The sequence below is a fragment of the Natator depressus genome, chromosome 1, assembly GCF_965152275.1.
Source record: "Natator depressus isolate rNatDep1 chromosome 1, rNatDep2.hap1, whole genome shotgun sequence".
NCBI classification, from domain to species: Eukaryota; Metazoa; Chordata; order Testudines; family Cheloniidae; genus Natator; species Natator depressus.
In genome coordinates this window covers 12,642,786-12,657,062 of record NC_134234.1, presented here as the reverse complement: position 1 = coordinate 12,657,062, position 14,277 = coordinate 12,642,786, and the positions used below count along the sequence as shown (strand labels likewise).

General features: G+C 43.9%; 1 protein-coding gene across 9 annotated transcripts in view; it reads right to left on the bottom strand.

Moving 5' to 3' along the window:
- Positions 1-14,277, bottom strand: part of FAM168A (family with sequence similarity 168 member A) — a 360,452-nt gene that overhangs the window by 308,500 nt on the left and 37,675 nt on the right. The window lies entirely within an intron of this gene.

Here is a 14,277-nt window from a genome sequence, read left to right as displayed (position 1 = left end):
TAAAACAGGTTTAAACTACAAATCTGGGGGAGATGACTTGGAGATTCTCATGTAATCTCCATGCCTGATACTAATATTGAGAGGGAGGAAAATCAAGAAAGAGAGGATGCAGCAATGGAGAAAGGAACAGTAGAGGGTAGGAGAATGGACATCAAGAGAAAAGACAGTGCCAATACCAATGAAGCTAACAGTCAAGTAGGCAATACTGGCAATAGAATTACTGTACCTAATAGGGTGAGGAATCTGGGTGAAGCCAAGCAGAAACAGCTAAGATGTTTGTACACCAATGCAAGAAGCCTAGGTAACAAAATGGAGGAACTAGAACTACTGGTGCTGGAAGTTAATCCAGATATTATAGGGATAGCAAACATGGTGGAATAGCAGTCATGACTGGAGTACGCGTATTGAAGGGTACGTGCTGTTCAGGAAAGACAAATAAAGGTAAAGGTGGTGGAGTAGCATAATGACAGGGTAGAATGTAAAGAAATTAGAAGTGACGGAATGAATAAAACAAAACCTGTTTGGGTCACAATCATTTTGGAGAAGAAAGCTACCAGAGGCTCCACTGGGATAGTGTTCAAGTCTTCTACAGACCCCCAGGATCTGGTTTCACCCTCCTCCTCGTAACAACCTTTTATGTACTTGAAGACTGTTATGTCCCCTCTCAGTCTTCTCTTCTCCAGACTAAACAAACAATTTTTTCAGTCTTCCCTCAGATATCATGTTTTCTAGACCTTAATCATTTTTGTTGCTCTCCTCTGGACTTTCTCCAATCTGGTCACATCTTTCCCAGAACAGCACACAATACTCCAGCTTAGGCCTAATCAACATGGAGTACAGCAGAAGAATTACTTCTCCTATCTTGCTTACATCACTCCTGCTCATACATCCCAGAATGATGTTTGCTTTTTTTGCAACAGTGTTACATTGTTCACCCATATTTAGCTTGTGATCCACTATGACCCCAGATCCCTTTCTGCAGTACTCCTTCCTAGGCAGTCATTTCCCATTTTGTAAGTGTGCAACTGACTGTTCCTTCCTAAGTGGAGTACTTTGCATTTGTCCTTATTGAATTTCACCCTATTTACTTCAGACCATTCCTCCAGTTTGTCCAGATCATTTTGAATTTTAATCCTATCCTCCAAAGCACTTGCACCCCCTCCCAACTTGCTATTGTCCGCAAACGTTATAAGCGTACTCTAAGCCATTATCTAAATCATTGATGAAGATATTGAACTGCACCAGACCCAGAACTGATCCCTGCGGGACCCCACTCGATAAGCCCTTCCAGCTTGACTGTGAACCACTGATAGCTACTCTCTGGGAATGTTTTTCCAACCAGTTATGCACCCACCTTATAGTAGCTCCATCTAGGCTATATTTCCCTAGTTTGTTTACGAGAAGGTCATACAAGACAGTGTCAAAAGACTTACTAAAGTCAAGATATACCACATCTACTGCTTCCCCCCATCCACAAGGCTCATTACCCTGTCAAAGAAAGCTATTAGGCTGGTTTGACATGATTTGTTCTTGACAAATCCATTTTGACTAATACTTATCACCTTATTATCTTCTAGTGTTTGCAAACTGATTTTTTGATTATTTGCTCCATTATCTTTCCAGGTACTGAAGTTAAGATGATTGATATGTAATTCCCTGGGTTGTTCTTATTCCCTTGATAGACCAGTCCTAATTTGCCCTCTCTTCCAGTCCTCTGGAATCTCTTCCATCTTCCATGAGTTTTGGTATAGCCCAGATTTTCCTGTGTGTGATAGCTGACACATTTCTTCACCAACCAACAAGAGGAGATGCCATTTTAGATTCAGTATTGGTAAGTAGTGAGAAGCTCATAGAAGAAGTGGCTGATGGGGACAACTTTGGTTCAAGTGATCGTGAGCTAATTCAGTTTAAACTAAATGGAAGGATAAACAAAAATAGCTCTGCAACTAGGGTCCTTGATTTCAAGACGGGCAAACTTAAGAAAATTAACAGAATTAGTTAGGGAAGTGGAGTGGACTGAAGTACTCAAGGATATGAATGTGGAGGAGGCTTGGAATTATTTTACGTCAAAGTTGAAGAAACTGTTTGAAGCCCGCATCCCAAGCAAGGGAAAAAATTCATAGGGAAGGGTTGCAGACCAAACTGGATGAGCAAGCATCTCAAACAGTTTACTAAAAGAAAGCAGAAAGCCTACAAGGCATGGAAGATAGGAAAGTTCAGCCAGGAAAGTTACCTCTCAGAGGTCAGAAAGTGTTGAGAAAAAATGAGAATTGCCAAAAGCCAAGCAGAGTAGAACCTTGCAAACAGAATTAAATCCAATAGTAAAAGCTTCTATAGCCATATAAATAAAAAGAAAACAAGGAAAGAAGAAGTAGGACCACTAAGCACTGAGGATGGGGTGGAGAGTAAAGATAATCTAGACATGGTCCAACAGCAAAATGAATACTCTGCCTCAGTTTTCAATAAGGGTAATGAGGATCTTAGGGGCAGTGGCAGGGTGGCTAATGGAAATGAGGATAGGGAAGCAGAAATTACCACATCCAAGGTGGAAGTCAAGATCAAACAGCTTCGACCAAATCAGGAGGTCCAGATAATCTCCATCCAAGAATATTAAAGGAACTGGCATGTGAAACCGCAAGCCCAACAGCAAGGATTTTCAATGAATACATGCTATATTTACAATTCTCCAGTCACAGGGTTTCTATTTTTTTAAAAGGGGGAAAGATGATCTGGAAAACTACCGCCCTGTTGGTTTGACCTCAGTTGTATGTAATGCCTTGGAACAAATTTTCAAAGAGGACATGGTTAAGGATGTAGAGATAAAGGGTAAATTGGATAAGATACAACGTTTTAGAAAAGGTAGATCATGCCAGACCAACCTGATCTCTTTCTTTGAGAAGATAACTGATTTTTTTAGACAAAGAAAATGCAGTAGATCTAATCTACCTGGATGTCAGTAATGAAGTGTTGTTGTAGCCGTGTCAGTCCCAGGATATTAGAGAGACAAGGTGGGTGAGCTAGTATCTGGATTTCAGTAAGACATCTGATACAGTTCCACGAGGGAAATTATTAATTAAATAGGAAAAGAAGGGGATTCCCTCCGGTTGGAGGGAAGGTACTAATGAAGTTCCTCAAGAATCAGCCTTGGGACCAATCTTATTTAACATTTTTAGTAATGACCTTGGCACAAAAAAATGGGAGTGTGCTAATAAAATCTGTAAATTTCCCAAAGTTGGGAAGTATTATCAGCAGGGAGGAGGACTGGAATATCATACAACAAGATCTGGACGACCTTGAAAACTGGAGTAATAGAAATGGGAGGAAATTTAATGGAGCAAAGTGCAAAGTCATGCACTTAGGGAGTAACAACAAGAATTTTTGCTATAAACTGGGGATTTATCAGTTGGGAACAACAGAGGAGGAGAAAGCCTAGGGTGTATTGGTTGATCACAGGATGACTATGAGCACAGGCAGCGTGTGAACTGCTGGCTGGGGGACGCTAGCCCCCAGCCCCGTCCCTTCCGCCCGAGGCCCCGCCAGAGCCGAGCCTCCCCTTCCATCTCACCCATGCCAGAGCCCAGAGAGCCCCACCACCACCATTGTAGCCACCAGCCCAGTCCCGCAGCTAGCCCACCAGTCCCAAAGGAGCGCCAGGAGGACGGGCGGCGCGTGGCCCCAGCCTCCCCAGCTCCAGAGCCAGAGGACTGGAGCAGCACTCAGGGAGCGGCGTGACAGGGGGCAGGGTCACACCCGGCTGTTTGGGGAGGCAAAGCCTTCCCCAGCCTATGCGACCTACCGCCCTTGACTATGAGCCACCATGTGATGCAGCTGTGAAAAAGGCTAATGCAATCCTAGGTTGTATCCGGCAAGGTACTTCCAGTAGAGAGAGGGAAGTGAGAGTACCATTATACAAGGTACTGGTGAGGCCTCATCTGGAATACTACATGCAATTCTGGTCTTCCATGTTTAAGAAAGATGAATTCAAACTGGAACAGCTGCAGAAAAGGGCTACTAGACTGATCCGAGGAATGGAAAACCTACCTTATGAGAGGAGACAAAGCTTAGCTTGTTTAGCCTAACCAAAGGAAGGCTGAGGACAGATATGATTACTCTCTATAAATATAGCAGAAGGATAAATAACAAGGAGGGAGAGGAGTTATTTAAGTTAAGCGACAATGCTGACACAAGAACCAATGGATATAAACTGCCATCAAGAAGTTTGGGCTTGAAATTAGGCAAAGGTTTCTAACCATCAGAGGTGGTGAAGTTCTGGGACAACCTTCCAAGGGAAGCAGTGGGGGCAAAAAACCTAACTGGCTTCAAGACTGAGCTTGATCAGTTTATGAAGGGAATGGTACGATGGGACTGACTACAATGGTGTGTGGCCCATCTGCAACTGCTAGTAGCAAATATCCCCAACAGCCAGAGATGGGACACTAGATGCGGAGGGCTCTGAGTTACTACAGAGAATTCTTTGTCAGGTGTCTGGCTGACACGCTTAGAGTCCAACTGATCGCCATATTTGGGGTCAGGAAGGAACTTTTCCCTTGGGTCAGGTTGCCAGAGACCCTGGGAGGTGAGGGGGGGTCGCCTCTTTGTAGCATGGAGCACAGGTCACTTGCAGAGTAAATGGTAGATTCTCTGTAACTTGAAGTTTTTAAATCATGATTTGAGGACTTCAGTAACTCAGACAGAGGTTATGAGTCTATTACAGGAGTGGATGGGTGAGGTTCTGTGCCCTGCGACGTGCAGGAGGTCATAATAGATGATCAAGATGGTTCCTTCTGGTCTTAAATTCTATGAGACCTCCAGAAGGTGCCAGAAGTGATATGGGGAAAAGTCACAAATTACCTGACAGCACAGAAAGGACAAGTGAAACACATCTTTTCCTTGGTGTTACACTAATTCCAGTTTATATCTATTTTTAAGAAGTTAGAAAAGGAAAACCCTGGATTTCTGTGTATTTAAACTAATTTCTTAGCTCAATATTAGATCACAACAAATAGAATAAGCTACACAAAACACAGCTCTTAGTACCTTTCCCATTTGACCATGTGATCCAAAAATTATCTGAGTAACTTGGCAGGTGCATACAAAACTAATTGGATCTTCCTTCAGATTTAAATATTTTATACAAGAATTCCCATAGGAAACCACCTAGGATGAAAACAGGGAGGTTTTCCTCGCAGATCCTGCATCATCTTACTAACCCCTTCAGTAGGATAAATAGTGAGCTAATAAGAAGCACCCAAACTCTTGTGGGGGCCTTGGGGAACCTGGAAAAAAAAGCCTGTGCTCCGATTTGGGCACCCATGACATTGCACTTTGATATCAAAGGCTTCTGAAGACAGTCTAACGTAGCCTGTGTCCGGGCCAAACTCATTACGAGAAACAAGATGGCATGGACCAATAGGGAGAACAAATGTTGTAATGGCCCAGACACTGCAGAAATGTTTCAGTTTGCCCTTCCACCTCACCTATAATAAGACTGGTGTGATCTGGGCAGGCAGGCCTTTATTGCTGTTGGTATGGTGCAAATGTGAAGAGACTGTTTGCTCCACAGCCAGTTGAAGAAAAATGACCCCAAGAAGTAACACCAGATTCAGCAGGGCAAAGGCCTGCTTGTGGCTTCAAAAACTGGAATCCCAATAGAGTCTGAACTTTGAATAGAAACCACTTTTCCTTCTTGTCCTTCAGTAACTAAATCTGTCACCTCCTTGATGGCTTTGTTGCACAGAGCTTCTTCAAACAGCTTCTGTTAGTCAAAGGGGACTCGTGATCTGAAGTTGCTGTTAACATCCCAGACATTTGAGTCTTTGGTCCCTTCTTGATATAAGAATACAAAAGAAAGTGCATGAGGCAAGCTTTATAGCATCACAAGTAACATTATAAATAAAGGAAAGAGAGGCAGACACCCTTCACGTGTTTTGTCCTACTGGAGCCTTTATATTTGTGCTTGTTCATTTTCCTCAGGACTTTAGCCCAGGAGAGTTAGGCAGCTTTTAGCATTTCATGGACCACCGCTGCTTTCAGGACAACAGCTTTCTCAACCTGCAATGTCTGTTGAGAAAGAGTTACATTTTCTTATCCAGAGAATCCTATACTGATGCTGCTGCCTTCCCCGGGACAAGGGCCTTTTCGGTGAAGACTGACATAATAGTTTTAGAGGACTTTGGGTACCACACATAAGACGACAAGATAAGAACTGAAACAAGATAACAGGACAGACAAGGATGACGTATAGGGAAGAAGCAAAGAGAGAGATGATGTCAACTGTAGCAGGATCATGACATGAAGAGCCATAGAATGCCCATCCACCAATCTGTCACAAGAGGACTCAACACAATGAGACCAGGAACCACTGTGTTTCTGCCACTCCGTTGTACTGAATGGAAGAAGTTGCTGAAGAGAAGTTCCTGAAGAGCAGCACAGCCAACCATCATGGCCATCTCGTCCCAAAGCCTCTGACCACACAAACTATACCACAAGAGCAATGTTTAAACCTTTAGACACATATATAACAACTATTTCCTTTTCTTAATCTTAAGAGATGGAATAGGATAGCCTATTTATTATTATTTTCACAGTGCAAAGCACCATGAAGTCACATCACAATGCACAGTAAACACAACACACGGAGTCACTGGCCAGCAAACATCCTCCACATTTTGCTGTCTTCACACAGTTTTTGGAAGCACATCATGCCACATTCCATCCAGTCAGCCACATCATCGAACCATACTCACTGTGGACACCTTCTGCCTCTGGCACCTGCAAATCCTACACAAAATGCAGCACTGCCATGAGAAACACATTCTCAGAAGGAAAAAAAAAACAAACCTTAAGGGGCTGGATGTGGAGGTGGAAAAAAAATCAGTGACCACAAAGACATCTATTGCAAGCCCCAACTGCAAAAACAAAGAGACTATGTACAAAGAAAACAACAAAGACTAAAAACATTAAGTACCTTTCATGGAAATGTAACTGTCAACCTTTATCTGCCTATTCTGTCAATCCCCAGGGTTCTTCCTCAGACCCTGGTTCCTTCAGGAATCCAACATAAAATAATACTTCAGTATTGAGAAACCTGGCCTACAACCGCGATAGCAAAGTACTTTAGCACCCCAACATGCTTTCCTTAATAAACAACTATCTTGCTGACTCTTACTCTGATGTTAAGATGTGCTATGTTATATATTGCCAAAACTGCTTACTCATTCAGTACAACCAGCTCCTTATAATCCACTGTGTATTTTGACACCCCCCCACCCATAAACAAAAGAAGGATGCAGCACATTATGGACACTAAACTGTTTACAATTTAGTAACCCTACGAGAAAAGAATAGTTAGCCTTCAGAACATAAATCATTGCCTTATAGCAATCTTATGTGCCAGGACTAGGACTACAAGTATCTGGTTCCATAAATTTTCTTTCCTCATAATAAGAGAATGGTCTCTCAAACCTCTATATCAAATAATAAGAAAGAAGACATACAGGGAAACCTGTATGAATAATAGGAGAGATGTTTACTGTTCCAGATAATGCATCAAAATTCATCCTCCATCCTTTTACACAACCCCAGAATGAGTAATTACATGCCACGAGATATCATCTGCTCCATAAATCAAGTCACTGAAACTACAGACTAAAAAAAAAATTTTTAAGTCAATTTATTAGAGATGACTGTGCAGACAGACATGAGTGCTCTTGTGTACCTGCTGGATTAACAACCCCTCACAAACCACAGGAAAAAAAAAAAATCAATACTGTATTTTTGCTCCCATTAGTTTATCTAGTGCTGAAAAAAACAACCACTAGTTTGTGAGTGCATCAATGCATGTTATATTCTACACTTCCTACAAAGAGAAAACAAAACGGGTTTGTTTTAAATAAATGTAACCCTGATTAGCCAAAGTCAAATTAATGTTGCATTAATGAGATAATTAAACTCTGTAAAAAGCAGAGTCATCAAGTAAGTCTAACTCAGCTTAATCAGAATTCCAATCCAGAATTCCTGAAGGTCTTCCACACATTATTCTTTTCTATTCAGGTTCATATACCACACCATCACCATTGTTTCTGAGCACCTAGCACCATTACCTCGAACACCACATTTTCAGGTAAGGTTGTACATTCATCAATTCCAACAATCTAGAACTCCTCCTTTAACACAGGATCACTGGAGAACAGACAGTGGAAATTAGTGTTCCAAAATCTCTGCAATCTATCTATTATTTATATTGCAGTAGCACCTAGAGGCCTCAAAACAAAGCTCTCTGGTACTAGGTGCTGCACACACAACTAAAATAAAGGATAGTTCCTGTATCAAAGAATTCACAACCTTGGCATATGACAAGACAATATGTGGACAAAACAAATAAATGAGGAGAGGGGAAGAGAGGAAAAGGAAACAGTAAAACAAAGATTAGTGTAAAGAGCAACAGCCTCAACACACAACTGTCAGTGTTTTACAGGCATCACAGCCAAGGTGAGTTTTAGGGAAAGATTTGAAAGAGGATGACTCAGATACAAAGGCCAGAAGGGACGACAGAACTTGCCCAGAAAAATTCCTAGAGGTTTTTTTTTTATTATTTATTTAAGAAAAACATCCAATCTTGATTTAAAAATTGCCAATAATGGAGTATCCACCACAACCCTTGGTAAATTGTTCCAGTGGTTAATTACCCTCACTGTTAAAAATGTATGCCAGATTTCCAGTCTGAATTTGTGTAGTTTCAGCTTCCAACCCATGTTATACCTTTCTCTGCTAGACTGACAACCCCATTTCCCTGACCGGGAAAACCGAGAAGTCTGCTGCTTGCCAGGGGCTAAGATTCGCGATGTGACGGAGAGACTGCCGAGACTCATCAAGCCCTCAGATCGCTACCCCTTCCTGCTTCTCCACGTGGGCACCAATGATGCTGCCAAGAATGACCTTGAGCGGATCACTGCGGACTACGTGGCTCTGGGAAGAAGGATAAAGGAGTTTGAGGCGCAAGTGGTGTTCTCGTCCATCCTCCCCGTGGAAGGAAAAGGCCAGGGCAGGGACCGTCGAATCGTGGAAGTCAACGAATGGCTACGCAGGTGGTGTCGGAGAGAAGGCTTTGGATTCTTTGACCATGGGATGGTGTTCCATGAAGGAGGAGTGCTGGGCAGAGACGGGCTCCATCTTTTACGAAGAGAGGGAAGAGCATCTTTGCGAGCAGGCCGGCTAACCTAGTGAGGAGGGCTTTAAACTAGGTTCACCGGCGGAAGGAGACCAAAGCCCTGAGGTAAGTGAGCAAGCAGGATACCGGGAGGAAGCACAGGCAGGAACGTCTGTGAGGGGAGGGCTCCTGCCTCATACTGAGAATGAGGGGCGATCAGCAGGTTATCTCAAGTGCTTATATACGAATGCACAAAGCCTTGGAAACAAGCAGGGAGAACTGGAGGTCCTGGTGATGTCAGGGAATTATGACGTGATTGGAATAACAGAGACTTGGTGGGATAACTCACATGACTGGAGTACTGTCATGGATGGTTATAAACTGTTCAGGAAGGACAGGCAGGGCAGAAAAGGTGGGGGAGTAGCACTGTATGTAAGGGAGCAGTATGACTGCTCAGAGCTCCAGTACGAAACTGCAGAAAAACCTGAGTGTCTCTGGATTAAGTTTAGAAGTGTGAGTAACAAGAGTGACGTAGTAGTGGGAGTCTGCTATAGACCACCGGACCAGGGGGATGAGGTGGATGAGGCTTTCTTCCGGCAACTCGCAGAAGCTACTAGATCGCACGCCCTGGTTCTCATGGGTGACTTTAATTTTCCTGATATTTGCTGGGAGAGCAATACAGCGGTGCATAGACAATCCAGGAAGTTTTTGGAAAGCGTAGGGGACAATTTCCTGGTGCAAGTGCTAGACGAGCCAACTGGGGGGGAGCTTTTCTTGACCTGCTGCTCACAAACAGGGAAGAATTAGTGGGGGAAGCAAAAGTGGATGGGAATCTGGGAGGCAGTGACCATGAGATGGTCAAGTTCAGGATCCTGACACAGGGAAAAAAGTTAAGCAGCAGGATACGGACCCTGGACTTCAGGAAAGCAGACTTCGACTCCCTCAGGGAGCGGATGGGTAGGATCCCCTGGGGGACTAACATGAAGGGGAAAGGAGTCCAGGAGAGCTGGCTGTATTTCAAGGAATCCCTGTTGAGGTTACAGGGACAAACCATCCCAATGAGTCGAAAGAATAGTAAATATGGCAGGCGACCAGCTTGGCTTAATGGTGAAATCCTAGCGGATCTTAAACATAAAAAAGAAGCTTACAAGAAGTGGAAGGTTGGACATATGACCAGGGAAGAGTATAAAAATATTGCTCGGGCATGTAGGAATGAAATCAGGAGGGCCAAATCGCGCCTGGAGCTGCAGCTAGCAAGAGATGTCAAGAGTAACAAGAAGGGTTTCTTCAGGTATGTTGGGAACAAGAAGAAAGCCAAGGAAAGTGTGGGCCCCTTACTGAATGAGGGAGGCAACCTAGTGACAGAGGATGTGGAAAAAGCTAATGTGCTCAATGCTTTTTTTGCCTCTGTCTTCACTAACAAGGACAGCTCCCAGACTGCTGCGCTGGGCATCGCAACATGGGGAGTAGATGGCCAGCCCTCTGTGGAGAAAGAGGTGGTTACGGACTATTTAGAAAAGCTGGACGTGCACAAGTCCATGGGGCCGGACGAGTTGCATCCGAGAGTGCTAAAGGAATTGGCGGATGTGATTGCAGAGCCATTGGCCATTATCTTTGAAAACTCGTGGCGAACGGGGGAAGTCCCAGATGACTGGAAAAAGGCTAATGTAGTGCCAATCTTTAAAAAAGGGAAGAAGGAGGATCCTGGGAACTACAGGCCAGTCAGCCTCACCTCAGTCACCGGAAAAATCATGGAGCAGGTCCTCAAGGAATCAATCCTGAAGCACTTACACGAGAGGAAAGTGATCAGGAACAGTCAGCATGGATTCACCAAGGGTAGGTCATGCCTGACTAATCTAATCGCCTTCTATGATGAGATTACTGATTCTGTGGATGAAGGGAAAGCAGTGGATGTATTGTTTCTTGACTTTAGCAAAGCTTTTGACGCGGTCTCCCACAGTATTCTTGTCAGCAAGTTAAAGAAGTATGGGCTGGATGAATGTACTATAAGGTGGGTAGAAAGTTGGCTAGATTGTCGGGCTCAACGGGTAGTGATCAATGGCTCCATGTCTAGTTGGCAGCCGGTGTCAAGTGGAGTGCCCCAGGGGTCGGTCCTGGGGCCGGTTTTATTCAATATCTTCATAAATGATCTGGAGGATGGTGTGGATTGCACTCTCAGCAAATTTGCGGATGATACTAAACTGGGAGGAGTGGTAGATACGCTGGAGGGCAGAGATAGGATACAGAGGGACCTAGACAAATTGGAGGATTGGGCCAAAAGAAACCTGATGAGGTTCAATAAGGATAAGTGCAGGGTCCTGCACTTAGGACGGAAGAACCCAATGCACCGCTACAGACTAGGGACCGAATGGCTAGGCAGCAGTTCTGCGGAAAAGGACCTAGGGGTGACAGTGGACGAGAAGCTGGATATGAGTCAGCAGTGTGCCCTTGTTGCCAAGAAGGCCAATGGCATTTTGGGATGTATAAGTAGGGGCACAGCCAGCAGATCGAGGGACGTGATCGTTCCCCTCTATTCGACATTGGTGAGGCCTCATCTGGAGTACTGTGTCCAGTTTTGGGCCCCACACTACAAGAAGGACGTGGATAAATTGGAGAGAGTCCAGCGAAGGGCAACAAAAATGATTAGGGGTCTGGAACACATGACTTATGAGGAGAGGCTGAGGGAACTGGGATTGTTTAGTCTGCAGAAGAGAAGAATGAGGGGGGATTTGATAGCTGCTTTCAACTACCTGAGAGGTGGTTCCAGAGAGGATGGTTCTAGACTATTCTCAGTGGTAGAAGAGGACAGGACAAGGAGTAATGGTCTCAAGTTGCAGTGGGGGAGGTTTAGGTTGGATATTAGGAAAAACTTTTTCACTAGGAGGGTGGTGAAACACTGGAATGCGTTACCTAGGGAGGTGGTAGAATCTCCTTCCTTGGAAGTTTTTAAGGTCAGGCTTGACAAAGCCTTGGCTGGGATGATTTGATTGGGGATTGGTCCTGCTTTGAGCAGGGGGTTGGACTAGATGACCTCCTGCGGTCCCTTCCAACCCTGATATTCTATGATTACTAAATATCTGTTCCCCATATAGGTACTTATACACTGTGACCAAGTCACTCCCTAACCTTCTCTTTGATACGCTAAATAGATAGAGCTTCTTGAGTCTGTCACCATACAGCATGTTTTCTAAACCTTTGGGCCATTCTTGGGGCTCTTCTCTGAACCCTCTCCAATTTATCAACATCCTTCTTGAACTGCGGACATATCTGGAAACAGTATTCCAGAAGTGGTCACACCAGTGCCAGATACAGAGGTAAAATAACCTCTCTACTCCTACTTGAGATTCCCCTGATTATGCACCGAATGGCCACATTAGCCTTTTTGGCCTCAGCATCATACTGAGAGCTCACGTTCAACTGATTATCCACCACAACCCCCAAAACTTTTTCAGAGTCACTGCTTTGAAGAGTCCCCCATTCTGTACATATGGCCTACATTCTTTGTTCCTAGATGAAACATTTATATTCAGCCATATTAAAACACGTATTGTTTGCTTGCACCTATCTTACCAAGAGATTCAGATTGCTCTATATCAGTGACTGTCATCTTCATTATTTACCACTTCCCCCATTTCTGAGTCATCTGTAAACATTATCAGTGATGATTTTATGTTTTGTTACTGATAAAAATGTTAAATAATATAAGGCCAAGATGCAGTCCCTGCAGGACCCCACTGGAAACACACCCTCCCGATGATGATTCCCGATTTACAATTGATTGCATTTTGAGACTTATCAATTAACCAGCTTTTCATCCATTTAATGTATGTTATGTTAATTTATATCTTTCTAGTTTTTGAACCAAAATGTCATGCAGTACCAAGTCAAAAACCTTATAGAAGGCAAAGTATATTATGTCAGCACTATTATCTTAATTAACCAAACTTGTAACCTCATCAAAAAAAGATATTAAATTAGACAGGATCTATTTTCCATAACCCATGTTGACTGGCATTAATTATATTACCCCTCCTTTAACTCTTGATTAATCAAGTCCTGTATCAGCTGGTCCATTATCTTGGAATCAATGTCAGACTGACAGGCCTACAATTACCAACATCATTCCATTTACCCTTTTAAAATACTGGCACAACATTAGCTTTCTTCTGGAACTTCGCCCTGTGTTCCGAGTCTTACTAAAAATCAACAACAACAGTCCAGTGAGCTCCTTATCCAGCTCTTTTAAAAGTCTTGGATGAAAGCTATCCAGATATGTTAATATAAAAATGTCTAACTTTAGTAGGGGGCGCTGAGGAACATTCAGAGGGGTGCGCGGTGGGGCCTGGACCAGCCTGAACAGGGTGGGGAGGGCAGGGCAGGGAGGGAATACTATCCAGCCCCACTCTGCCCCCAGTCCAGCTCCACCCCAAGCGCAGCTCCAGCCCCAGCTGCAGTTCCACTCCGCCCCCAGCCCAGCTCTGCCCTCAATCCCTCTCCGCCCCCAGGCCAGCTCTGCCTCTAGCCCCAGCTCCTTCCCCATCCCCAGTTGTGCCCCCAACTCTGCCTTCATCCTAAGCGTCTCTGCTGAGGAAACCTTGCTGTGCAGTAATGGGGGGGGGGGGGCACAGAAATTCCATTACTAGTGGGGGGGGGGGCGTGACAGGAAAAATTTGGGCTCCATTGTACTAGACAGAAATTGGCCTTTTTAAAGCACCTGGACTTTATTCTGATGCATTTCTAATGCTGAAACAAGTCATGATCACTTGTAACTGAGTTACTATTAATTTTTAGTTCTGTGAACAGTTTCTACGTATTTGTCAAGATGAGGTCGAATATAGAATTCCCCCATGTTGGAGTCAACACTTTTTGAGCTAGGAAATTGTCATTTAGAAATTCCAAAAGAATGTCTTGGTACAGGCAGCATGAGCCACCAGCATGTCACTCAAAATTGGAGTCCCCCATGATCATGCAGCTTTTTTCCCTCTATACGTTATAGATAGGTGTGTAAGGAGCTGGACATCCTGTTCCCTAGAGTGATTTGGTTGTCTCTAGCAGACACCAATACTCCATCTTGTGCTTTATCTGCGAGACATTGATCCACAGGTTTTCAGGATCATTTTCTTCCCAGT